The sequence below is a fragment of the Macaca thibetana genome, chromosome 11 (genome assembly GCF_024542745.1).
Source record: "Macaca thibetana thibetana isolate TM-01 chromosome 11, ASM2454274v1, whole genome shotgun sequence".
NCBI classification, from domain to species: domain Eukaryota; kingdom Metazoa; phylum Chordata; class Mammalia; order Primates; family Cercopithecidae; genus Macaca; species Macaca thibetana.
Genome location: NC_065588.1, coordinates 66,334,079 through 66,361,885, shown reverse-complemented (window position 1 = coordinate 66,361,885; position 27,807 = coordinate 66,334,079). Strand labels below are relative to the sequence as shown.

The 27,807-nt window shown below is 38.4% G+C and overlaps 1 protein-coding gene and 1 long non-coding RNA gene across 4 annotated transcripts in view; one reads left to right on the top strand and one right to left on the bottom strand.

Moving 5' to 3' along the window:
* The window catches only part of CNOT2 (CCR4-NOT transcription complex subunit 2), a 108,834-nt gene extending 108,127 nt beyond the window's left edge, over window positions 1-707 (bottom strand). The window contains exon 1 of the mRNA XM_050746588.1: window positions 540-707. The gene's annotated coding sequence lies outside the window, so the exon portion shown is untranslated. The remainder of the gene's footprint in view (window positions 1-539) is intronic.
* On the top strand, window positions 654-27,807 carry LOC126930010 (uncharacterized). Of its 3 annotated transcripts, XR_007717420.1 has the most exons (6): window positions 654-708; window positions 812-950; window positions 1,109-1,178; window positions 17,026-17,093; window positions 19,803-22,833; window positions 27,109-27,807. It is a non-coding gene; the product is annotated as an uncharacterized LOC126930010 (long non-coding RNA). The 3 variants fall into 3 exon arrangements; XR_007717419.1 differs by having other exon boundaries at window positions 19,803-27,807; XR_007717418.1 differs by lacking the exons at window positions 17,026-17,093; window positions 19,803-22,833; window positions 27,109-27,807 and having other exon boundaries at window positions 1,109-10,846.

Below are 27,807 nucleotides of genomic sequence, written 5' to 3'. Positions count from 1 at the left end.
ACTGGCAGATGATATACGTGTATTGAGAATGTAAGGAGCCAGAGACAGCACCAGCTGCTGGGAAGGCGGCAGAGCCGTCTAAAGCGGGCTCGAGCTCCTCAGCCACGGCCGCAGCCGCCTTCTCTTCTCCCCCAGGAAGCAGCGCGGCGGTAGCGGCTCCTCCGCGCTGGCGGGAGCCTAGGGGAGTGGAGTCTGGGGAAGCCCCGCCACTCGCGGATGGGACCGGGCCTAGGATCTGGAGCTGCTGCTGCAGCGGCCCGAGTACAGCGACGCTTTACGTCCCGTCCACCACCACCCCCATACACACCCCCTCCCTCCCTCCACCGCCGCCACCCCCCCTCCCCGCCCGCTCCGCTCTCCCTCTCTCGATTGGAGCCGAGACAAAAGCAACGGGAAGCGGCGGGCCGGGACGCTACCGGCGGACCCCGGGCGCGGCCGGACCGGCCCCGGGGCATTCCCCCGCCTTGCGGGGGCCCCGAATCCGCCGCCCCCGCCGCGCGCCCCGCTGCCAGACTTCCGAAAATTTGCCAAAAACTCACCGCATGAATTTTCTTGTCCCGCGGATCCAAGATGGCGACGTATCCACCGCGGAGGCTGCTGGGAGCAAGACCTTTACCCTCTGACCGCCGCCGTGACCCCCGTCGCTCCGGCTTCCCTCCGGGTGGCGGCGGAAGGTGGGAGCGGCGACTGCAAAGCAGCAGCGATGGGGTGGGTAGGCCGCTTCCAGCGCTCTTCTAACAAGGTGGAGAGAGGCGCTTCACTCCCCTACCGCCCTTACCGCTGCTCCGTCTTGTCTCCCATCGACTCACAGGGAGGCTTGCTGCTCCTCCGCGGCCGTTACAGAGAGCGGGGCTTCTGCGGCCGCTACCGTTTTCCTGGGGCCAGGTTGGTTCGCAGAGGGCTCTGGCCCTAAGTCCGAGGGGGACCGCAGGGTCCAGGGGCGATGAATGGTGAGGTGGCTTCAGTCCGCCCTCCCCGGGGATGCTGAGCGTATTCGTGTTTGTGTTTGTGTTGGACACCCCGCCCCCGCACGTCCGCCTCCTCACTCCTCCCCTCCTCACTCCCGCCACCTGGGCGAATTTAACCGTGTCCCCGTTTCCTCCCTTAGCTCCCGCAACCTCCGGAGCTTGTGCGCGTACTTCAGGGACCGGCACCACGTCACCGTCACCTTCTGAGTAGTGAGTTCCCCTCTGATGAAACCACTGGTGTATTTACTCACCATCCTCACCTTTTTTTTTTTTTTCCCCCCAACCTGGTGGAAGGAAGTACATAATGGAGAGCAAGTTTTTAAAGCACGGTCGTGTCGTGTGAACTTGCTCTAGCCAAATTAGGTTTATAGCACTTTTTCTGACTCTCATTCCCCCCAGTCTCCACATAAACAAGAGTGACCAGCTGGGTCATCCGCAAGACCATTTGAAATTATTGTGGCTTGGGTGGAAACTTAAAGGAGTGAAGTATCTGCTTTCCGGAAAAATCGTTGTCGTTCAAAGTGAAATTAAACTTTTCTTTGCAATAATTCCCCTTTATTTCTTTGTATGTCTGTAAACTCTTCACTTTTTTTGTAATTACTAGACATTTCGTTCTTAAGAGCCTCTGCATGTGTGTTTTGGAATTGTGTAGCTTCATAATGTGAAAAATTGTCCTTTTCTATTTGAGTAATTAGTTAATTTGAAGTAAATAAAATTTCTACTTCACTTGGTTGTTTCTTTTAAAAATTCACCTTTTCCTTACAAAAGAATCACTGTAATCCAATTTAAATTTGGCATTGAAGGTCAAAAATAAGAAATAGCAAGAAACACAACATACTATAAAATAAAAGGTAACTGTCATGTTTTTGAAGGTAAGGTGTTTTGACATAGCAGACATTGTGTGAATTTATTTCAACTCCTAGTGGTACTGGTGTAGACAGAAAATGTTTTACTTGGTTATTCATTTCATCAAACATTCTACTTCATTTTTTTTTTTTTTTTTCACTTCAGGAAAATTCGAGGAGGAACAACACATTGGTGTCTTTCCTTCTTTTCTCCCCGTCTTCTCCAAATAGTCCCTTCCTCTTTCTGCTTTCTCCTCCTCTCAGGTTAACATCTTCAACCATAAGACGGTGTGTTAAAAGATTGGTTATACCTCTATAGAATGACTTCCAGAGGGTGTAAGTCTGATTTGAGAGTTTTATTACCTTGAGTATTTTACTGGAAGAGATAGAACAACAAACATTTTTATAATAAACGTGTGGGTTAGGAGTGTTAGGAGAAAATACACTGATACTATTACTTTCAATATTTGATACTACTTACTTTGACTCACTGAACACTGTTTGTTTAGGATGAATTCACTTTAAGCCATGTTGAAGAACAAGCCTTTAATTGTCCTATTATTTGTGCCAAATCTATTATAAATTTGTTAAAATTGTTTTAATACCTACCTTAGAGGGTACTCTAGGTATTTAATGACCTAGCATTTGTTAAAGGCTTGTGTAGTAAGAATTCTTACTATAAGAGTTACTATTCTTACTCTAAGAATAGATGCTACATTTTTTGAATTATCCTGTTGCATCAAAAAGTTCATCTTCATTGGTAATGTTAATCAAGTTTGCCCATTTGGTAGTTTGGTTTTCTTTTGACTATCTTAATAGATTGTCTTTCTTTTACCTGAAAAGTAGTCCATACTAATAGGCACATGTTTTGTGTATTTCCAAAATATGTGTTATGTTAAATTCTCTGTACACTTCATTTAAAAATTACAGACTTTGAGGAAAAAAAATACCTTATTAAGGGAAGAATGAGTTTGTGTATAACTTGTAGAAGAAGACGGCCACCCATTTTTAGAAAACTATGGATGGTATTGAAAATTTTGCCATGGCAAGGGATAAAAAGCACAGGCTTCTCTAATGTGTCTAAAACAACATTTGAATCCGCTTTGTTCATTCCCTAAATCTCCTGCTCCTTTAGAATTCCTGATTTTCATAAATAGTACCACCATTCACTTATTTGCTCAAGCATAAAACTTGGAATTTTCTGTGATTCTTCACACTCATACAGCTCATCAGACAGTACCATCAATTCTGCCTGACAAATATATTCTGAATTTAGCTGCTTATCACCTCCACCGCTACAGCCCTTGGGAGCCACCATCATCTCTTGCTGGACCACGGCAATATCCATACTAGCTGCTTTCACTTTCTATCTGTACCCTCATGAAAATTTTCCCATTCAAACCATTCTCTATATACCAACCAAAGCAATCATTTAAAAAATGTTATTAGGTTATGTCACTCCCTTGTTTAAAACCCTCCAGTAGCTTCCTTATGCACACAGAATGAAATCGGAATTCCTTACCATAGCCTTCAAGACTGCATAATCTGGCTCCTGCCCACTTCTTCATCTTCCCAGGAAGCAGTACGGGAAGTTGTTCTCACCCTTCTTACTGCCTCCTTTCTGTCGTGGGCTGAGCTCTTTGTAGTCTGTAGCAGAGCCTGTTGTCCCCAAAAATTCCATTTTTTTCATAGTAGTAGACATGGATACATGGCTACCCAGAACAAAGACTGTATTTTGCAGCCTTTCTTGTAGCCATGTAATAGTGCTGGCTGATGGGATATAAGCATTGTATCATGTGGCACACTTGTAAAACCATCCTTAAAAGATAGTTGGTGTACACCTTCAATGCGGCTTTTCCTTTATCCTGTACCATGGACTATAGATGTGATCTTGGAACTCTAGCTGCCAATTTGTGTCTCATGCAGGTTCTCTCATTCTAGGGATGGCAAAACTGGTGGAAACCAGGGTCCCTGAGGACTTTGTGGATGAGAGCACCATGCCAGCCCTGCACTCGTTAATGTCTATATTATTACACCCGCTATTTTGGGGTCTCTTGTTCTCAACTGAATTTAATCTTACCTGATACTCTGTCTCAGGGACTTTGCACTTGCTTTTTATTTTTTATTTTTATTTTTTCAGCCTGGGATGTGGTTTTACTGTCTTGAATATGGCTCATTCATTCTCTTCCTTCAGGTTAACCCCAATGTATCTGACAGGCCTTCCAGGGCCACCCTATCTAAAATAGCTCCCATTCCCATTTATTGTCTATCAATCACATGCCCCTCTATTTTCCTAATAGCATTTATAATTTATCATTATCTTCTTTATTCACTGTTTATTTCATACCTCCCTTCACCCTACAAAAATATAAACTACACCTGTTTTGTTCACTACTTTATCCTTCACACATGGTGGGCGTTAGATAAGTGCTGTTAAATTAGTGAGTCAGTGAATGAAGCAACAAAATTCTTATCCAAGATTAGCTAGACTATTTTAATATTAAATGAGTAAATGTCAAAAGGTATCCTTAACACAAAATTTGTAAAATCCAATCTAGGAAACAGGAAAAACGGTACTAAACCAATAGAATATTCCTAGCCTTCAACTTAATAAAGAAGATGTCTATCTTTTTCTGGGAAATCTGTAAGGCTATTACAAGGGGGAAAAAAAAGTAGACTGCACTGCAGTATGGCCAGGGCTAAAATTCACACTAAAAGGGGTCTGATTTATAATTTACTAGACCTCAGTTTCTATCATCTGAAATACGTGTAAGAATCTTAAGCTTTGAATGGTAATATTGTAACAGTTAAAAGTTTAATAGTAAGCCCAACTTATGAGTGACAAAACACGTTAAACATTAATCTTCAGGCATTATTTTAACAAGTGGTTATTTCTTGATAGTACTGGCAAGGGTTCAGAGAAACAGGGCTGCTTATATTGCTGAGAGTATATGTTGGCAGCACTTTTCTAGAGTGCAGTTTGGCAATATGTATCAAAAGCCTTGAGCATGTGCATTTGACCCAACAATTCTTTTAGAAATGTGTCATAAGCAGGCTGGGTGCAGTGGCTCATGCCTGTAATCCAAGCACTTTGGGAGGCCAAGGCGGGCGGATCACCTGAGGCCAGGAGTTCGAGACCAGCCTGGCCAACGTGGTGAAACCCCCATCTCTACTAAATACAAACATATTAGCTGGGTGTGGTGGCGCACACCTGTAGTCCCAGCTACTCAGAGGCTGAGGCAGGAGAATCGCTTGAACCCGGAAGGCAGAGGTTGCAGTGAGCTGAGATCATGCCACTGCAGTCTAGCTTGGGTGATAGAGCAAAACTCTGTCTAAAACAAACAAACAAAAACAAAGGCCAGGCATGGTGGCTCACACCTGTAATGCCAGCACTTTGGGAGTCTGAGGTGGGGGTGGATCACCTGAGGTCAGGAGTTCAAGACCAGCCTGGCCAACAAGGCGAGACCCATCTCTACTAAAAATACAAAAATTAGCTGAGCATGCTGGCGGGTGCCTGTAGTTTCAGCTGTTGGGGAGGCTGAGATGGGAGAATCACTTGAACCCAGGAGGCAGAGGTTGTAGTGAGCCGAGATTGTGCCACTGCACTCCAGCCTAGGTGACAGCAAGACTCCATATCCAAAAAAAAAAAAAAGTATTATAAGCAAATAAGGATGTGTTTAACAAGTTAATTGCAAGGGTACTCTTTACTGCATCATTTATTAGGAGATTGGTTAACTAAGCAACATCCATACAGTGAACAGTATTCAGCCATTTGAAATGAAGTGGAGGAAATTTTATTGACATGATATATTGTTAAGAGCAAAGAAAAAGTTTTAAAATACAAATGTTTACTTTTAAGTCTCACAAAGATCATCTAATGAAATATGCATGAAGTGTTAAGTCAGCCTTGCAAACGTAACTATTTTTTCATTATTTTTATCTCAGTTACTGTTAGAGGAGCATTTTATATTGAATGAGGATCTTTATTAAAACTTCTCTTCAGCCTTCTGTGAAATCTTGTTATGATGGCTATAGTGACACTATATTAAACATAACCAGAATATGTTTATGCTCAAATATTTCAAACAATATTTGATGCTTAAAATACCAAAATGACAATGAAAATGAAAGAAATTTGGATAGTTCCTTAGAGTTGTTTGTGTTTCAGATACGAACATAAAGTATGTTTTTAATATTACCAGTTTTGAGAATAACAGAATAAATGTCTTCTCACCTTAATAAGATGTTCTGTTCTGACTCAGTATTCATTTGGCATTTGTTTTGCAAATGTAGCTGAATCTCATTCATGTGCCAGGCACTGTGTTTTGTCTCTGAGAGATAGGAAAAACCAAACTTTTTTCCTGTTCTCAAATACTGCTCAATACAATACTTCTGCAACAAGATGGGGTAGGGTAGCGGTCCCTCTCACCCCTGCCCACATCAAACCATCAGTTCTCTCGCAGACATCAGCTGGGTGTCTCAATTCTATTCAGTTCTGACGCTGTCTACCTGGAGGCAACATCAGATCGAACAGATTGAGGGCTTGGTACTGCAAGACTGCCCCCACCACTTCCAGGGCCAGCCACAAGTAGTAGGTTGTCACCTAATACTCCTGACCAAGCTATAAATCAGGATTCCCATGATCCCTTCCTCAGGTTCAATTAGTTCACTAGTGTGGCTCACAGAAGTCAGAGAAACTACTTGCATTTACCCATTTATTATAAAGGATATTACAAAGCATACAAGTGAACAGCTGGATGGAAGAGGAGTCTGCACACCTTTTCTCCCATACCTTGCCCTATGTATAGGTAGGGAGAAGAGGTGTGGCAATTCCATGCCCTCTCCAGGCAGGCCAGCTTCCAAGAACCTCATAGTGTTCAGCAATCAGGAAGCTCTCTGAACCCTGCTTGTCCTTTTGGGTTTTTATGGATACTTCATTATGTAGGCATGATTGATTACATTATTGGTCATGGTGAGCAAATAACCTTTAGCCCCCTCTCCCCTCCCTGGAGGTGAGGAGCCAGCTTAAAGTTCCAACTCCCTAATCACATGGTTGGCTTCCCTGGCAACCAGCTCCCATCCTGAGGCTATCCAGGAGCCCATGAAGAGTTACCTCATTAAAACAAAAGATTCTCCTATCATCCAGGAAATTCCAAGGGGCTTAGGAGCTCTGTGTCAGGAACTAAGGGTCAAAGACTGAATAGAACAAGGTTCTCCCAGTGCCCCTATCTAGAAGTTTTAGGACTTCTGGGCTAGGAAACAGGAATGAAAACTAAAAAATCCATACAAGATAGATCTGTATATATAATATTTTAAATCACATCATGTCATTTAGTTCTCAAGAAAACTATGTGATGTCAGAATAATAGTGTAATATTTTCCATTTTCTTGTATGCTACATGTATGTAGCATAGATCATTTAAACTTGTAAACCACAACCCCCCCCCTTTAAGTATCCTTGTCCGTAGTATATTGAATCTCTCTAATACTCATCACCTTTGGAATTGATCATGGCAGTATTAAAGCCACTTCTCTTCTGAACTGAACATTAAAGATGCTATTATCCCTCCAGTGCTTTTGTGGGTCACTATCATCTATAAAAATATCCTAAAAGGAGAAGCCAAATAAATGAGGTAACCAGTGGAAAGAATATAAGATCCTTAGAATCTAAAAAGTGGCTGTAACCAATCAGCATAATAAAACCTCTAACAATAGAAAATATAGTTACCACTTAGTTTAGCATATGCTAAATGGCAAGCACCATAATTACATGATTTCACTCAATCTGTGTAACATTTCTAGGCGATAGGTGGTATTTGCATTTTACAGATGAGGAAATGGAGGCTTTAACACAGATTATAAAGAGGATTGGAATTCAGGTTTTGTAACTACAGAACCTATTCTCCTTTCTTTTTTAAATGTAATTTTTAAAAGATGTGTAATCTTTTTGTATATTCATTTTCTTGGGAGAGGATCCATAGATGTCACAAGATTCTCGAAGGGGTCTTTACTGAAAAAAAAAATGTCCGAGAACCACTAAAACTCCGTGCTATGAATTTAGTGCACTTAATAATGGGGAAGAAAGTAACTCCGACATAGTTTGGCCACAGAATATATTTTTGAAATGTTACTAATCAATCAAATGAATAAATATGGAGAAACTAGGTAGATGCTTAAAATTCTGATTCAACTAACTTGAGTTGCTGTTATACACTGGCCTCACAGATTATACACTACTGTTTCTCAATTTTGAGTATTATAGGAGCACCTTTTATGAATTTTTGTGGATACCCAGTGTGATAAACTATTTTCTTATAAAGTTACCCTAATATGTACAAATAGAAAACTAGGAGTAAACTTATGTTTTTAGCTCTATTTTAACTGTTAAACTAGAAAAAATTAGGAATGAAATAAAACTAAAATATTTTAAGTTAACAACATTAATGTAAAAGTTTTTTGTTAAGCCTAAATCATCATTGGAAATAGAACACAGATTTATTTGAATTTGAGATACCTATGTTGCCGTGTGATAACTCAGTTTTCCTAAGTTTTCTCTGTTATGATTTTTTTGAAACCTTTGTTCCAGAAGCAAGCAATTACAATATTTGACGTTTACCTGGCATAAATGGATCATTAATTTACTTATTCTTTACTGTAGCCCAGGGCAATTTTAAGTTAAATAGTCTGGCTCCAACTCCATTATAAGCAAACAAAAACAAAAACATGGGCACTCAAGTCAAAGTGTTGGGCCACTAGGGATTTAAGAAGCAAGGTTATGAGCATAAGGATTTTGGATAGCTGAGATCTGGAATTTTATCTAACTGAAACACATGCAAGCTTCAGTACCCTTTGATAAAAATGCAATATTGTAAAAATTACTTCTGTAAACCTCAGTTTTGCTGCCTAAAATTTGTGCATAAAAATATGACTATGCTTTATGGACTGTCACAAAAATGTTATCAGATGGGCCGGACGCCGTGGCTCACGCCTGTAATCTCAGCACTTTGGGAGGCCTAGGCGGGCCAATCATGAGGTCCGGAGATCCAGACCAGCCTGGCTAACATAGCGAAACCCCATCTCTACTAAAAATACAAAAAAAAATTAGCCGGGCGTGGTGGCGGGCGCCTGTAGTTTCAACTACTCAGGAGGCTGAGGCAGGAGAATGGCGTGAACCCGGAAGGTGGAGCTTGCAGTGAGCTGAGATCACACCACTGCACTCCCAACTGGATGACAGAGCAAGACTCCGTCTCAAAAAAAAAAGAAAAATGTTATCAGACGACATATGCAAATGCTTAGAGCAGTGTATGGAATGAACCAACCACTCAAATAGTTGCGATAATGGTGATGATAATAGTTTTATGTGGAAAACCGCATGTAATCTAAGAATTTTTAATACAGAAAATTACTAATGAGGCACCTGAAAAGGATAATGGAAGAAAATAATAGACTACAGAGTCATTTAAAAAAAACAACAGAAATATAAATGTGCTAGCTAGTTGAGTGTTAAATATTTTCTGTTGAGAACTAAAAAATAAATCAAGGTAGGGAAGTAAAACGTATCCCTAAATGATTACATTTTATAGCGTCGACTAGTGATCATGTTTTTTTTGGGTTTTTTTTTTTTTTTTTGAGACGGAGTCTGGCTCTGTCACCCAGGCTGGAGTGCAGTGGCGCAATCTGAGCTCACTGCAAGGTTCAAGCGATTCTCTTGCCTCAGCCTCCTCAGTAGCTGGGACTACAGGCTCCCACCACCACACCCGGCTAATTTTTTGTATTTTTAGTAGAGACAGGGTTTCACCGTGTTAGCCAGGATGGTCTTGATCTCCTAACCTCGTGATCCGCCTGCCTTGGCGTCCCAAAGTGCTGGGATTTCAGGCGTGAGCCACCGCGCCCGGCCGTGATCATGTTTTATTTTGCTGCCATAAAAATAGTATTTTTAAATCACTTTTAAAAATAAACATGTTAACTAATCTTGAGTTTATGTAATGGCATCCCTTTCACAGTTATTAAGAGGATTTTAAAAGACCCGTCACTTTTTAAAGACATTGTTTAGAAGAAGATAGTTACCAGATATTTACAACAGTTTTTAAACAATCTTACATTTTTAATATGATGTCCAACTCTGAAGTAGTTAGAATGGATTGTCATAATCAATTAAGATTTTTAAAAACACTGCCTAATATAGAGGTAAACACCATATTTTATAAAACACTTATTGTACTTCGTCAGTAAGAGTAAGATTAATTTCCATTAGCTTGTGGATTATGAAAGTTGCTACTGCTGCCATAACTTTGGTGAACATGATTCTGGAGGAATATTATCCCCAAACCTCTTCTTTTCCTTCTAATGAAGCAGCCTGCAATTAGGAAACAACTCTTCATAAGCATAACCCATATAAGTGATCATGTAAGAGTTAAATGGCAAAATCCAGAGAAACAGCCAGTTGATCTTTTATGAACTCAGCAGCTGCCACTGAGGAAACAGATGATAATGTAGCACAACAAGATACCAGAAAACACAGGGCTTCTAGATACTTAGTAAAGAAGACCTTTTTGAAAGCTTTATCCTGAAAACTAATCTCTTCTTGCTGAAAGCCAGGGAATCTTAGAATCTTAGCAAAAACAACACCACTTACAATAGAGCAGAGGGAAGAGAAAATTTGTTTTGAATGAACCAACAGCAGACATATTTATTATACTTTTTTTAATTTATAAGAAAAAAAGATTTAATTGGATCACAGTTCTGCAGGCTGTACAGGAAGCATGGTACCAGAATCTGCCTGACTTCTGATGAGGGCTTCAGGAAGCTTACAATCATGGTGGAAGGTGAAGGGTGAGCAGGCATCTCAACATGGTGGAGTGGGAGCAAGAGAGAGCTATTACACTTCTTTAATTAAGTTAAAGAATCTACTTGGCTTTGCCTAGTTCCTTATAGAAACAGAAATTACAAAAAGGGAATGAAGGAGGGAGAGAGGAAGGAAAAAGGAAGGAAAAAAAGGAAAAGGGAAAGGAGAAAGGAAAAAGAAAAAGGAAAGAAAGATTCTAAACTAGATTCCTCAGTATACTAATTCCATAAGATACTGGTAAGTATTCTGTTAAAAAGAAAAGGATTTCATTGTAATGCTCTGAATTAAGAGGTTTCATTATTGCCAAAGTTGTTTGTTTCTTGTTTTTCTTCTTTTTTTTTCTTTTTTCTTTTTTTTTTTTTTTTTTCTGAGACAGGATCTCACTCTGTCACCCAGGCTAGAGTACAGTGTGGTGCAATCAGAGCTCACTGCAGCCTCCAACTCCTGGGATCAAGTGATCCTCTCACCTCAGCCTTCAGAGTAAATGGGACTAGAGGCATGCACCACCACATCCAGCTAACTTTTAATAATTTTTTTTTTAGAGACAGGGTCTCCCTATATTGCCCAGGCTGTTCTCAAACTCCTGGGTTTGAGACTTCTCCCACCTTGGCCTCCCAAAGTACTGACTGAGATTATAGGTGTGAGCCACTGTGCCAAGCCTGTTGGTATGTTAATGTGTTAATATATGTGTACCTAAGTACCTTAGTTCTTTTTTATTGAAGATTTTAATTAATATCTCACAAAACCACAAGCTATCTAACTACATTTGATGGAGATACTGTACTTGAAAGGCTGAATTTTGGGTTCCTGTACATAGGGATTGTCAATTCCCTACCACAGCTTTGTTATAAGAAATTGACACAAAGCCAGGCATGGCTGCTCATGCCCCTAATCCCAGCATGTTGGGAGGCCTAGGCATGAGGATCACTTGAGTGCGGGAGTTTGAGACCAGCCTGGGCAATCTAGTGAGACCACTTCTCTAAAAAAGTTGACACGTGATGTGAATTGGATATCACAGGAGATGTTTTTAACAGGACCAAATAAGATATTTCTCTTACCCTTTTAGGACTGTGATTTTGCCAATTCATTAGGCAAGGACTGGCTAACACTTGATATCATAATACTATAGGTACAACAGAATCTTTTTTTTGTTGATGCATTTATAATATAATATTGAGTGGGAGTTTTCCCATTGCCCCATAATTATGATTATGTCCCAAAACTGAGAATAAAATGCATTGAATACTTCACATTCTAAGTTAAAATAACTTTGAATAATCCCATAGTATTAGCCAAGTAGTGTCACAACCATACCTATCACCACCACCACTACCTCACCACCACCACTCCTACTCACCCTTCATTAAAAAAATGGTAGGCCTGAGATAAAATAAGGAGGCCTTTTGGAGAATCCGTTTGTGGATGGGACTGTTCCCAATATATAATTGGAGTGGGGGTTGCATGAAGAGAATCATATCTAAAGATTGGGATTACCAAAATAAGAGGCATATTTCTTTTCTCTGTTGGGAGGACTTGCTGAGCTCCTGGAGCTGTATAAGTAGAGGAAAGAGAATTTGCAAGAGATGATAGACTAAGAGAGGCCAGGACAGCAAGAAAGTGGCCTTCATGCCCATCATTTAGTGTGTCAAGAATAATGGAGATTCCCATGGGTCGTATGAACACCAGGGAAAGTAGGTGAGCTTCAGCCATTTTGTCAGTATGCAGGCTGACCTCAGCAAGAGGGAATCTCTGCAGCAAGAGAAATTAAAGTGGCTCAGTAAACTGTATCCAGATGACCAACATCTGGATCTACATATGTTACATAATGGGAAACTACATAATGGGAAGCCCCTGCAGGCTCCCTCAAAGAAGCCTCATTATAGATCTAGCTTTTGGATACTGTCACACAGAGGTTATCAAAATCCAGTTAATGAGGACTGCATCCTTACCCAGTTAAATAAGAAAATAATCACCCCTTTCTCTGTACTTGGGGTCAGGGGAGAGTAGCGGGGAATAGTGAAAAGAGCTTTGAATTGAGCTGGAGATTGAAGCTTTAAAGTTAACAACATGATTCTTTAATATCATATTGTGATTGTTCTAATAACTTTAAATAACTGAAAAATCAGAGAATCTATGTAGAATATCTAGGATATCATTAAAGGAGCTATCCTTTTTTTCTATTTGACTTTAAAACTTAAGTAAAGCCAGGGCCAGGCGTGGTGGCTCACGCCTGTAATCCCAGCACTTTGGAAGACCGAAGCGGACAGATCACCTGAGATCAGGAGTTCGAGACCAGCCTGGCCAACATGGTGAAACCCCGTCTCTACTAAAAAAGTACAAAAATTAGCCGGGCGTGGTGGTGGGTGCCTGTAATCCCAGATGCTCAGAAGTCTGAGGCAGAAGAATCACTTGAACCCAGGAGTCGGAGGTTGCAGTGAGCCAAGATCGCGCCACTGCACTCCAGCCTGGGTGACAAGAGCAAGACTCCATTTAAAAAAGAAAGAAAGAAAAAAAAAAACCAAACTTAGGTAAAGCCAATGCTAAAAGTGGTAGTTCAGACTCAGTTGCTCTCTAATCCTACTTTTCTGTTTAAAATCTGGACTGACTGACAATATACAGATTGAATGATTTTGCTGCCTATGGGTAACAATATCAGGATTGAATGACATAGCTACCTGTCTTTGTAACGGATAGCAAATGCAAAAAGGAGCAGGATTTTTTAGTAAACCAGACAAATACTTAATAACATGTATGCTTACATTATATAGTTCATTTCAAAATGTGCTTTCAGTCTTTCTTTATCAACTTCTTTGGTGAACTTTATAAAGTTCTGCAATTGAAAACATCCTGGGAAGAATTTTAAAGGTATATCTAAAATTAACAGTTTGAGGGAAGATTCTGGTGTTCAGACAGAACAGACTAGGAAAGCAACATCCTTTGCAGAATGCCATTCTTAAAAATCTTGCTCCTTTTTTCATTTGCCACCCATTACAAAGACAGACAGCTATGTCATTCAATCCAGATATTGTCACTCAGTCTTAGATTTTAAACAGAAAAGTGGGGTTAAAGAGCAACTGCATCTGAACTGCTTTACTTCTGGCATTCACCTTGCTGAAGTTTTAAAATCAAACGGAATTTCACAGAATTTTAGATCAGTATCTTCTAATCAATTAAATTAATATAATTTCACCCAGAAAAAAGCACAGAGTAAATCTAAAACTTATATTTAATATGACTTAAGATTTAATCTTCCAGGTGAATATTGAATCTCGTTGATACTTGGTGCTGTAAGATCTAGCATATATCTAGTCTAGCCTTTTAACCATCTCAGTCTATATGGTGGGAAGCGTGAAAAACTGTTCTTCGTTTGTTTGTTGTATTGGTGAGGGAATAATACAAGTGATTGCTTTCCAACTTCAGATCTGGATAGAAACAATTACATCATTCTTTTATATGAAGGACAACATGAGTCCATGCAAATTCCCAGTGCATTCATGCTGATAAGTATTTACTGTGTACCAGGCACTCATCCAAATACAGGGAAAGTAGAGCAGTAAGGAAGGCAGATAAGGTTCCTGTTTTTATGGAGGAGATAAACAATAAATATTCAGCATAATATGCAGTGATTAGAACTATCAAGGAAAATAAGCAAGATAAGAGCTAGAGAATGATAAGGGGATAGCATGCTCTTTTAGATAAAGTGGTCAGTGAAGACATCTCTGAGCAGGTAACACAAGCAAAAGATCTGCAGGAAATGAGGTTACATCAAGTGCATGTTGATATATATATGATTTAGGTGTCAGGCTATGAATTTAATATTCCTTAAGGACAATATTTTTTGTACACTCTGAACAACCGTATCAAAGAAATACAATTAAACTTGCCTTTACAAAAAATAGCATATTGTTACGTACAGTTATATCTTCATAAAATCTGATCATTGCTTCTGGTCTTACTCATTTCATTTTAAGTCAACAGATCTTTCTTGAGTAATTGCTGTACTTCAAGGCTTTATTCTAGGTTTTTGCTGTATACCATTAAATAAAATAATGAACACTGGCTACCTGGAGATTGCATTCTAATAGGAAAATACAGACAATAAGCAATAAACACAATAAACAAATTATATACTGTGTTAGAAGGTGATTTGTGCTGTAGTGGGGTAGGTAGACCAGAGAAAGGGAGATACTAATTACTTGGACAAGAACAGGTTCCATTAGTAAGTACGCTAGCAGGCTGGCCCTCAATTAGGTTAGACCTGAGCAAACAACAGGGACCTGAGGGAGTTAGCCAAGTGCCTGTCTGAGAGAACAGCTTTCCTTGACTCATACGTATATACGTACCCTTTTGCCTCCAAGAAAATTACTATCTTTTCCAACTCTTATTATTTTTTTAGCTTATAAAAAATAGAGTAGCGGTGATATACCATCACTGTATATAATTTACTTGAATACATGACTTGGTTATCTTTTATTTGCATAGGTAGCTACTACTATACACACATACACGTATATGATTTATATATATATATGACATAATATGATTTAAAATGTTATCATCTCCAAGTGTGAAGCACTACCTTTCTTTTTTTTTTTTTTTTTTTTTTTTTTTTTTTTTTTGAGATGGAGTCTTGCTTTGTCACCCAAGCTGGAGTGCAGTGGTGCGATCTCAGCTCACTGCAGCCTCCATCTCCTGGGTTCAAGTGATTCTCCTGCCTCAACCTCCCCCAGTAGCTGGAATTATAGGTGTGCGCCACCACGCTCAGCTAATTTTTTTGTATTTTTAGTAGAGACGGGGGTTTCACCTTGTTAACCAGGCTGGTCTCAAACTCGATAAGTTGGAAGACATGGTAGATTACTCACTGCATGCTATAAATTGAGTACAGAGCTAGCTAACAAGTGTGGTATGTTGGTATGAGTAGTTAGAAAAATTGACTTTTATGAGTTTATTCAATAAAATTAGAATAATTTCAATTCTTTTATTTTTGCATCATTCCATCTGCCTTCCAGATATCATTGACTTTATTATAAAGGTGTTTAAAGTTAACATTATTAATCTACATATATTTGTTATTCTGCAGAGTTAAGTAAAATCTTCTAATCTTTATGTTTCTAAAAGCATGACTTTTAAAAAAAGTAACCACACAATTACAACCAGGCATCTAGGTATTGTAACCGTATTTCCTTTCCATTTTCAAATTGTGTTCTGTTTTTTGAATCAATGTTAAATAACAGGTGACTTTTTGTAACTTTAGATACAATATATTTTACTAAAAAGATCATAAATGTTCCATAAACATATATACTTTTAATACTTCCTTTACTAACCAGGAAGTAATAGGTTTGATTTGCTTTAAAACAAAAAATAACTTTTTTTCTTCATAAAACCCTTTCTTTCAAATCCTGTCTACAGTGTCTCCTTTCATCTTCTGAATTTACTTTGTATACTTCCTATGTAACACTTACTAGTTTGGTGCAAAAGGAATTGTGGTTCTTGCAATTACTTTTTTAATGGCAAAAACCAATCTAGTCGTATGTGTTGTCTTGTGTCTGTTTTAGCTTCCAAAAATAGACCATACATTTTCCAAGGACAAAGATCCAATTCTTATCAGTTAGCGTAATGATTGTTTCCCAAAGTAATTGTTCCACTACACTTGTAAAACTCAAAGTTATGTTTTATCCAGATATCTACTTATCTATATCTAAATATAGATATTTATAGTATAGTATACAAAATTATGCTATACTAAAATTGAAATCTTCTTAAAATTGAAAGGGTTTATTTAGTCTACCTCCCTGAGTTAGAGAAAAAAAAGGCTTTCCATCACCCCTCCTCTGTCTGTAGTGGTTAAGGTTCTATTACCTGAAAAGTTGTGTATCCAAAGCAGCAATCACCAGCTTGTATATATAAAAAGTTGATCATAAGGACTACTATATAGAAATAAATTTAAACCTAAAAAGTTTTTTTTTTATATTGACACCAAAATATTTTGCTTTTGTATCTATACAGTCTGAAAATTCAAAAGAGAAGCAAATGAAAGGACTTTCATTTACCTCTTTCCCCTCTAATCTGCACAAAATGTTAAATGTAGCAGTGTAATAGTTCTGACGATCAAAATATGATTATTGTACTTTAAAAGCAGCCATGAGAACTCTGCACTTTGATAGACTTCAACTTGCAACAACTAAGGTAACATATTATCTGGTTCTACCCAAAAATACATATCTTCATCCTACTCATCTTAGACCATGTGTAAGATTCAGTTATGTTTAAGATGTCCTTTGGAAAAACTCACAGGTTAATCTTTAACACCCACCCTCTACTCACTTTAGGTCCTCATCCCTGATGACTACTTTATTTCTTGCAGGAATAATCCAATTCCAGAGGAGATTAGGAGTTGGATGAGAGGATAGACTCTAATCTTAGAGAAATAAGGTATTGTACAAGTTATCAAGGCCTAGCAATCCAACTACTTTGGCCAGAATTATTACAGAAAGTTGGAAAAAGATTAACTTGATGCAGAGTAATCAGAGCTATGGACATTGTGCTTCTTCAGTTTTTCCTAACAAGTTTGAACAGGTCAGTGTTGTTACTTGTTAGGAAAAACTAACCAAGATTGAAGTGTCACCTTTGGGCAGAGCTGAAGCTTCCTGTGAACTTTAAGTTCACAACTGTAAGTAGTGGAGAGATTGGGCATCCATACTGATTTCCAGCTTCTCTGAATATTTTGCTGCCATATTGCTCTTCACTCTACTGTCTCTCTCATACACACGTTTTCCATGGAATTTACTTGTTTGATACATGATCTTCTCAAAGTCCGGTGATCCCTACTTTAAAAAGGATACCAAGCATTTAATCTAATAATACAATCAAGCATGGTGCCTTGTGCTACTTACTGCACAGGTTGCATGCCTATGAAGCAGACCCTCTAAATAAGAAGTGCAAGCAAATAATGAAAATCTTAGAAGTCTATTACTTGAACTAACAGGACTTCTAGTTTTGTCTCCTATAAGAACTCTTAAGAGTATATATGCTTATTAAGGTTTTAGTTGGAAAAGTATTTGCTACTGTAATTATAAAGAGTTATTATTAGCTGTTTTATCATAATGCAAATTAAAATGTATAGCTATGTTAAAAATTCATACAGTAGTCCTAGTTAAACCATATTTTTAATATTTTTTTAAATAACAAAAATTCAGACTAAGGAGAAAAAATTATTTATCAGTCTTAGGTCTTATTTTCTATGTGAATGGCATCAAGTTGAAGTTATCATAGTTTTAGTAAAATATTATTTTGGCCTCACTAATAAAAAAAATATGCTTTACTGAGGGAACCCTAGTTATGCCAAGGAATTGCTTCATTGGCCTGATCATTAATAATCATTAGACAAAGAACTAGGGAAAAAACACCACATTTCACATTTGTCAGACAAGCTTATGACCTTAAAACCTAAAAAGTATAGCAAATAAATTGCAGTGTGGTTAATTGAGCTTATTCAGTTTACATATTTTTATAATGTAGAATTTGACCAAGAAACTTTCAGCCCAATCTATTATAACAGATTTAATTGCTCTTCTTAAAAAGTTTATGACAGTTAAGAAAGCTAAGCAAAAGTTTTTTTAAATTTCTGATTTTGACTTTTAGATTAGCTACTTAATTAGTGGATGAAATTGATAAATAGCCATTATGATTTTCACTGTGACAGTTTGTTGTAAAATAAATTAAAAATACAGAACTTAAGTTTCAGCCTTCCTAAATTGCTCCCTTGGACTTTACAACTTACCGTTGCCTTTGAGAAACTGGATCACTGAATGAAATCTCTTTTCACACTACCTTCTCTCTAGCAATCTACTGTTTAACAGATGGAGATACCCTAACCCTTGACTCAGAGGGCTTAAACCCTAGAGAGAGTGAGGCAGGCAATAGAAAAGTCATGAGTAAAATTTTGGTATGTTAAATGTGGTTAGGTACTACAGGAGAAAGATAAAGCAAAGAAGGAATGTAAGGAGTTGGGTAGGGGTAGGAGCATGGAGGATTATAATACCAATTCCGATGAAAGGAAAGTCTGAAAAGACGACTACATAGAAACCTGGAGAAAGAAAAGTACAAACCATTGAATATCCAAGGAGGAGGATTTCAGGCAAAGGGAGCTGCACATGCAAAGTCCTGGTGTGTTCAAGGTCCAGCATGAAGACCAATGAGCCTGGAAAGCAGTGTGCAAAGTGGAAGCTCACTAGGAGACGAAGTAAAAGATGTAATGAGGTGAGAGTAGGAGTCCAATGAAGAAGAGTACAGAGTCCCAATCATAGGTCACTGTAAGCTATTTTAGTAACTTTGATTTTTACTGTAAGTGAAATAAGCCTTTGGAGGACTTGAAGTAGAGAGGTGACATGATCTGTTTTATTAAGAAGAGCTAACAGAATTGGGGAAAAAACAGAAGAAGCAGGAAGCCCAGGTAGGATGCTATAGCAATATTCCAAGTAAAAGGAGATAATGACTTGGAACAGAGCAGTAACAAAGGTGGTGGTGAGAAGCAGTCAGCTTCTGAATGTAGAATAAAGAGTCATTAAATCCATTTAGCTTATTGACTGAAGTACTGTTTTTATAATTATTTGTGATACATACTTTCATAGTAAAATGTTTGAAAAATATAGGTAGGTGAAAAATCACAGTAAAAATCACTCAGAACCTCACTCTAAACATTTGATGGATAGTCTTTCACTTTTTCTGAATGTATGTGTGTATGTATCCTATATTTATTCAAATGTGATCATACAAAAATCATTTGTTACACATTATATGTATTTTTATATATTGTGATAATTTCCTATTTCTTTGTAAATATTTTCTCACACCATAATATTAGTGGCTGAATAATATCGTTTGGATATAGCATAATTCAGCCATTTTATAGATAGAACAGTTTATTTATCCAGTATTCTATTGTTGGCCATTTATATATTTTCCAGTTTTTCTCTATTATAAATACCACTAAAATGAACATCTGCATTGCTATATCTTTGAAAATATAGTCACTGTATTACTTAGGAATCTCTGCCTATTAAAAAAATTTTTTTTCATCATATTTATTTTTTCATTGTGTTTATTTTTAATCAAATAATTACCTTTTTTTTATTATTTCAGTAGTTTTTGTGGAACAGGTGGTGTTTGGTTTTTGGAATACTACTCAGCCACAAAAAGGAACAAAATAATGGAATTTCCAGCAACCTGGATGGAGTCGGAGACCATTATTCTAAGTGAAGTAACTCAGTGAGCACAAACATCGTATGTTCTCACTTATAAGTGGGAGCTAAGCTATGAGGACACAAAGGAATAAGAATGATACAATGGACTTTGGGGACTAGTGGGGAAGGGTGGGGGCTGGATGAAGGATAAAAGTCTACACATTGGGTACAGTGTACATTGGGTTTTTTTTCCAGCTATAACCATAGAAAGAAAAGATTATATCAGATGCATATTGATAGATTTTAAAGGGTGCCAAAATATTTGAATATGAGCTATATATAAATTCTACTGAAGACTAAATAAACATTCATGTATTTTAGAATTTGTTTTCTATTTCTGATAGACTTAGTTAATACTAGGAACAGATGACCAGTTGCAAGAACTGTCACTATTTTAACATTCTCTATCAGCTGTGGCCATGTTGAATTTCTGGCACCTGAGCATTCATATCCATCTGTTTATAGGGCATTATGCCCACTCATGAGGTTTATGCCAGTTTCAAAAAGTTATGTGTAAACCAAAATTGGAAATATATATTCCTTGAGGTATAAATAATCTATTATTTGAACTTTTTGAATTATGTTTTTAGAAAGAATTTTGGCCACTTACCAATTTGAGATAACTTTCAATTAGGCATATATGGAAAGCAACGTTATCAGCAAATTTTTAACTTTACTAAGTAATAAATAGAATAATAGACTTCTTCAACATGAGAAAGTTGAAATTAGGAAAATGCTATAACATATCCTTGAAAAATATTTTGAAACCAACATTTATTTGATACCTGCTGTGTGTGAGGTGCTTTTATATAATTTGTGCATATAATTGTCATAATAATCCTGTGAAATAGATATTATCCTTACTTTGCAAGCAGAGAAACTAAGAGAAGTGATTTACTTAGTGTCACAAGTAGGAAGTGACGAAAATAATTTCAAGCCCAGTTCTTTCTGACTTCAAAGCCCATGCTCTTTTAACCATACTGTGCTGCTTAAGAGATTGGGATCCAAGCATTAGAGCAGATTGACACATCTGTAATGTTGATTGTAAGCAGTTATAGTAGTTAAAATGTACACAACAACAACAAAACAACCAACCAACCACCAACCAAATGATTGCTTTACTTTTAAAACACTACATAGTCCAAGATAAATATAAGGATATAAATTAGCTCTCATTATCAGGAGGACAGTGCCATACAGTAATTGTTTTAACTGTAAGAGAATATCTACTTAGACAAAATATTTAAGAGAAGAAAATCTGGTGAGATGTCTGCTTGTTGTCTTTACATTAGCGATTTTCAAAGTTGAAAAAAAAAAAAAGTTATTTTTCCCCTACAGAAAGCTACATAAAACAAGTGAAAATGGTTGAAGTGGGGGTACAAGTAAAAGATGGGGGGGATGTAGCTCTATTTGCTCCCTACCTAGTTCTCTCCTCTAATTCTTCATGTAAACTCTGAAGAAAATTTACAAATTCCAGAACTCAGAATGTTGTTTAAAAGCCCATGTTGTGCCTGAAACACTTGGTTGATTGGCCTACTTTTTAAATATTCAGCTGATTTATTTTGGTTATCTAAAAAATGTGATTTGGGTTGGGCGTGGTGGCACACGCCTGTAATTCCAGCACTTTGGGAGGCCAAGGCGGGTGGATCACGAGGTCAGGAGTTTCAGACCAGCCTGGCCAACATAGTGAAACCCCATCTCTACTAAAAATACAAAAATTAGCTGGGCATGGTGGTGGGCACCTGTAGTCCCAGCTATTCGGGAGGCTGAGGCAGGAGAATCACTTGAACCCAGGAGGCAGAGGCTGCAGCGAGCTGAGATTGCACCACTGCACACCAGCCCGGGTGACAGTGCGAGACTCCGTCTCAAAAATAAATAAATAAATGAATAAATAAATAAATAAAATGTGATTTGAAAGGGGGGAACAGTTCCTGGGGCAATGGTTCACTTTTTATGTTATACTGAATTATCTTTCCTTATTTCTCCCAACCAGAATCAATAAATTTATTCTATCAAATGATTTTTGAACTTCAACTAAATGCCAGGCACTATGCTGATTCCTACCTTCAAGAAGTCTAGAATCTGTCTGGAAGAGACAGATAATAAAGAAGTGAAAAAAAAAAACAATTTGTGCTATAAAGAAAATCTGTTTTTTGTTTGGTTCGGTTTGTTTGTTTGTTTGTTTGTTTTGTTTTGTTTTTGAGACGGAGCCTCGCTCTGTCCCCTAGGCCGGAGTATAATGGCACAATCTCGGCTCACTGCAACCTCTGCCTCCCAGGTTCGAGCGATTCTCCTGCCTCAGCCTCCCTAGTAGCTGGGATTACAGGTGCCCACCACTATGCCCAGCTAATTTTGGTACTTTTATTAGAGACGGGATTTCACCATGTTAGTCAGGCTGGTCTCGAACTCCTGACCTCAGGTGATCCACCCGCCTCGGCCTCCCAAAGTGCTGGGATTATAGGTGTGAGCCACCACATCCGGCCGAAAATCTGTGTTTTTGATAAACAATACTTTTAGTATGTTAGGGAACTACTTTATTTTGGTCTTTTTGGCAAAAGTTACTTGTTTTGGATTGAATATTGTTCCTCAAAATTCTTGTTCACCCAGAACCTCAGAATGTGGCTTTATTGGAAGTGGGGTCTTTGCCAATATAATTAGTTAAGAGGAGGTCATATTGGGTTAGGATTGGCCCTAATCCAATGATTGGTAATCCTTATAAAAACAGAAATAGAGACACAGACACACAAGGGAGAATGCCATATAAAAGTGGAGGCAGACTGGAGTGATGCATCTACAAGCCAAGGAACATCAAAAATTGCCAGCAACTACTAGAAGCTAGAAGAGGCAAGAAAGGATTTTCTAGAGCCTTTGGAGAGCATGATTCTGCCACATCTTGATTTTGGACTTCCAGCCTCCAGAACTGTGAGAGAGTAAGTTTCCATTGTTTTAAGCCACCCAGTTTGTATTAATTTGTTACAGAAGCCCTGGGAAACAAAGAAACTACTCTAGATCAGTTAGGAAGGCTTCTTAAACTAAATGACTTTTAAACAGTGACATAAATCATGAGACTGTCCCAGTCAAGATAAAAATATCACTGGGAATCAAATTCACTGGTGTTATTCCAGCTCAGTGGTAAATGTTCTACTGGTATTTTAAATGATTCTAAAATAAATTCATTATTTTTCTTCGTACTCCAAAGTCCTTCTTTGCAAAAACTATATGAAGTAGGCATTAATATTTGAACTTAATATGTAGAGGCTAAGGAACTTAGAGTCTAGACCTAGTTAAGTAGCAGAGCCTGGATTCAAACTCAGGTAATCTAGCTTCAGGAGCCTGTGATTTAAACCATCAGGTTATACTGACTATTCTCAACCTTACGCACTATGCTTTCATTCTTCCCAGAAGCTTCCAAGGTGCCCTTTTTTTGTGATATCCCATGGAATCCAGTCTCATGTGAAATTTAGCTTTTCTTTTTCGTCTCCTACTTTTTCTCTTTCCCTTTATAATGATCGTAGTACAGATTGCTAAACGTATTGAGCACTAAGTGTGCCAGCTCTATTAATTCAAGCAACAACCACATGAGGTAGATACTATTATCATCCTCATATTCCAGAGTGTATTTCTATGGCTTAGAGAGGTTAAGTGACATATGTGGGATCATAATACTAATAAATGGCAGACCCTGGGTTGGTTGGATCTGTCTGACTTCAAAGCTTCCACTTCTAAAAAAATTTGATGTAAAACCAAGATATAACTTACATGATTTAAAATGCACAACTCCTAAATATTTAGTATGATGAACTCTGGTATGTTGTATACCTGTGTAATTATCACCCAGAACATTCCCCGATGGAAAGCTCCTCCTTAATCATCCCCCCAACAGTAGATAATCCTCCAAAGATAAACAACATTCTGTTATATATCGCCATGAATTAACTTTATTTTTGAACTTTCTACAGTAGAATCATATAGTATATTTTCTTGGGTGTCTTATTTCTTTCCAGAGTCCTTATTTTTAATGACCATACTATACTTTGTCCAACAAAACTGCCAAGTCTATTTTTTCTTTGGTGTCTCATTTCTTTCCGGAGTCCTTTATTTTTATTTTTATTTTTATTTATTTATTTTTTTTGAGACGGAGTCTCGCTCTGTCGCCCAGGCTGGAGTGCAGTGGCGCGATCTCAGCTCACTTCAAGCTCCGCCTCCTGGGTTTACGCCATTCTCCTGCCTCAGCCTCCCGAGTAGCTGGGACTACAGGCGCCCGCCACCTCGCCCGGCTAGTTTTTTGTAGTTTTTAGTAGAGACGGAGTTTCACCGTGTTAGCCAGGATGGTCTCGATCTGCTGACCTCGTGATCCGCCCGTCTCGGCCTCCCAAAGTGCTGGGATTACAGGCTTGAGCCACCGCACCCGGCCTCATGGAGTCCTTATTTTTAATGACCATGTTATACTTTGTCCAACAAAACTGCCAAATCCTCTGTCCTATTTTCCTAGGCTCTTGCCAAGTAACCTATGTTGATGATGTAATATGCTAATTCTTGCTAAAATATTAGTGAGTGAAAATCGTTTAAGTTACTTTTTTGGGAGGATAACTTATTAGTATCATAACTGACCTTAAGCTGAGAAGAATGACTATTATGAAAATTCTAAGTAGAGTCTGAGAGACTTTTAGGCAAAAGGGGCCTAGCTAATTCCAGTTTTATATGGTTTGTTAACTTTAGGAAAGATGCTCATAATGAATGCATAGAAGGAAAGCAAAAGGTGAAAAACAAGGGGGAAACTGAAAGTATATAAATACTTCTGGGCAAAGTAAAGCTGTATGAGTTTTATGGTATTGGGAGAGGGGAATGTCCTGGTCCATTTCTCCTGCTCTAACTAGATACCTGAGGCTTAGTAATTTATATGCAATAGAAATTTATTTATCTTAGTTCCAGAGGCTCAAAAGTCACAGATCAATGCACCAGTAAGTTTCATGACTGGTAAAGCCCCATTTTTCAGATGGTGCCATCTAGGTGTCCTTACATGGTAGAAGGGCAGAAAGGGAATAAATGTTTTTTCCTCACATGACAAAAGAGTAGAAAGACAAGAGAGTGCTTCCTTCAACCTTTGAGCCCTTTTATAAGGGTGCTAATCCCATTTATGAGGTCAGAGCCCTCATGACTTAATCATCTCCCTCTTAGTACTCTTGCACTGGGGATTGAGTTTCAACATGCATTTTGGAGGGGACACAAATATTCAGATCATAGCACTGGTACACTAATTGTGGACCTTTACAATTTATTTCTAAAATGTAAATGCTGTATCTATAACTGAAATTGAAATACCACAGAAGAAATCTTAGATGTATAAAAAGAAATGTTAGTGCCATACAGAAAAATGAACATTGAAGTTGTCAAAAGTTTTGGGTTCTAGTCACTGCCCTGCAGCTTACCAGCTAATTACCTCACTTAAATCACCTAATCTTTCTGAGTCAACTTCAGTATATGCAATAAAAATTACCCTGCCTGACAGGATTGGTGTGAAGTTTAAATATGAAATAAGCTAGTTTATATTAATGTGCTTTATAAAGTCTCATATATGAAGCTTTATATATATATATATGCACATATCACTGTCATAAAATAGTTAATACAATATTAGATATATAAAAAACTGAATACTCTAACCACCTGATGCAACAGAAAGTCTTAATGACATTGTTTTTGAAGAACTTCTAATTTAATAACCCAGAATGCCACTCAGTTCAAGTTTGTCAGAACTCTAAATGAATGGATTTGGAAAAATACAACAGCAATTTTCTTTCCCATTTCCTTTTGCTTTTACATTTCACCTCTCCTCAGTTATAAATTTTGTTGGAAAGCAAGACACAATTTTTTTACTTTTACCCTTTTCCTTAGAATTTCTTGCATGTCACATGTGAATTTGCCTAGGGATTCTCCTGTAACAAGAATTATCTAATTGCCAAGTAAGAGTGTGAATAATTTATTAGAAATGTGTGAAAGACTTCATACTGATAACCAATTATTATTATTATTATTATTAGAGACCAAGTTTCGCTCTTGTTGCCCAGTCTGGAGTACGGTGGCGCAATCTCGGCTCACTGCAACCCCCACCTCCCAGGTTTAAGCAATTCTGCCTCAGCCTTCCTGAGTAGCTGGGATTACAGGCATGCGCCACCATGCCCGGCTAATTTTGTATTTTTAGTAGAGATGGGATTTCTCCATGTTGGTCAGGCTGGTCTCGAACTCCCGACCTCAGATCATCTACCTGCCTCAGCCTCCCAAAGTGCTGGGATTACAGGCGTGAGCCACTGCACCCAGCCGATAACCACTTGTTAATTTATAACCAACTTTAAAAAATTGACGTGGGGTGGGGAAGCGTGCTGGGTAGGAGGATGGGTAGTAATAGTATGTTCAGCTTTACTTTGGACTGCCATTTACTGGTAAATTAAGTCAAGCAATGTTTGACAAACAAAACAATTATGTTCAGAGATTAGAACAATGAACTTGTTGAAGAACAACATCAGCAAAATGGTGGAACAGAAGTTCCTAGTACTCATCTCCTCACAGAAATATAAATTTAAACATCTATCCACACTAAAAAAATACCTTTACAGGAACTAAGAAATTCAAGTGAGGGATTTTAGCACCTGGATGTAGCATGGAAATAAGAAAAGATGTATTCATGATGACAGGAAAGACAGTTTTACATTACCTGTGTACTATGATTTGAACGTGTCCCCTCCAAACTTCAGGTGTTGAAACTTAATGGCCAATATGATGGTATTAAGAGATGGGGCCTTTGAGAGGTCATGAGAGCTCCTTCTGTCATGATTAAGGCCTTTGTAAAAGGGGCTTTGTGCAGTGTTCACCTCATTGCCTTTCCACCTCTTGCCATGTGAAGACCTAGTATTACTCCCCTCCAGAAGATGCCACAATAAGGTGCCATCTTGAAAGCAGAGAGCATCCCTCACCAAACAACCAAACCTATCAGGGCCTTGATCTTGGACTTCATAGCCTCTAGAATGATGAGAAAATAAATTTGCTATTTTTAAATTATCCAATCTCTCAGATATTTTGTTATGGCAACACAAAACAGACTAAAGACACCATGTCACTGTTTTCACAAGCCTGGGCAACACATCACACAGATAAATACTCTTCATGTGGGAAAAGCAGTGTGAAGTGAGCTCTCACCTTCACTTCAGTCCCTGGCAGCAGGCCTACCCCAGTAAGCTCAGACTCAAGGAAACCCCAGCACCAGGAGTCTCCAGGCCAACTGTCCCAGTCTCCAGAACAGCTCATGTGGACACAGGCTCCAGGCCCAACCTAGAGACAGGCTTGCCCTTGCAGCCTTAGGTCCTAGGCCAGCCCCTTGGACACAAGCTACAGGCCTCTAAAGGTAAGCAACATTCTGTTATCTCTCACCATGGATTAACTTTGTTTATTTTTGAACTTCCTAGAAGTGGAATCATATAGTATATTCTCTTTGATGTCTCATTTCTTTCCAGAGTCCTTATTTTTGATGACCATGTTACACTTTGTCCAACAAACCTGCCAAGTCTTCTGTCCTATTTTCCCAGGCTCTTGCTAAGTAACCTGTGTTGATAATGTAATGTGTTAATTCTTGCTAAAATATTAGTGAGTAAAAATGCCCTTCCACTGCACCAACCCACCCCCTGCAGACTCAGGCTCTAGACCCATCCTAGCACCAAGCCAGCCCCCATGGTCCCAGGCTCCAGACTGCCCCTTGTGGCCCTATGCTCCAGAATATCTAGGTTCCAGGCTCACTCCAGTAGAATTTAATACTAGTCTGACCCTCAAAGACCCAAGCTCCAGGCTGGACCCCATCAACCTAAGACCAAAGCCTGCTCCCATGGACTCAGCCTCCAGGCCCACTACCATGG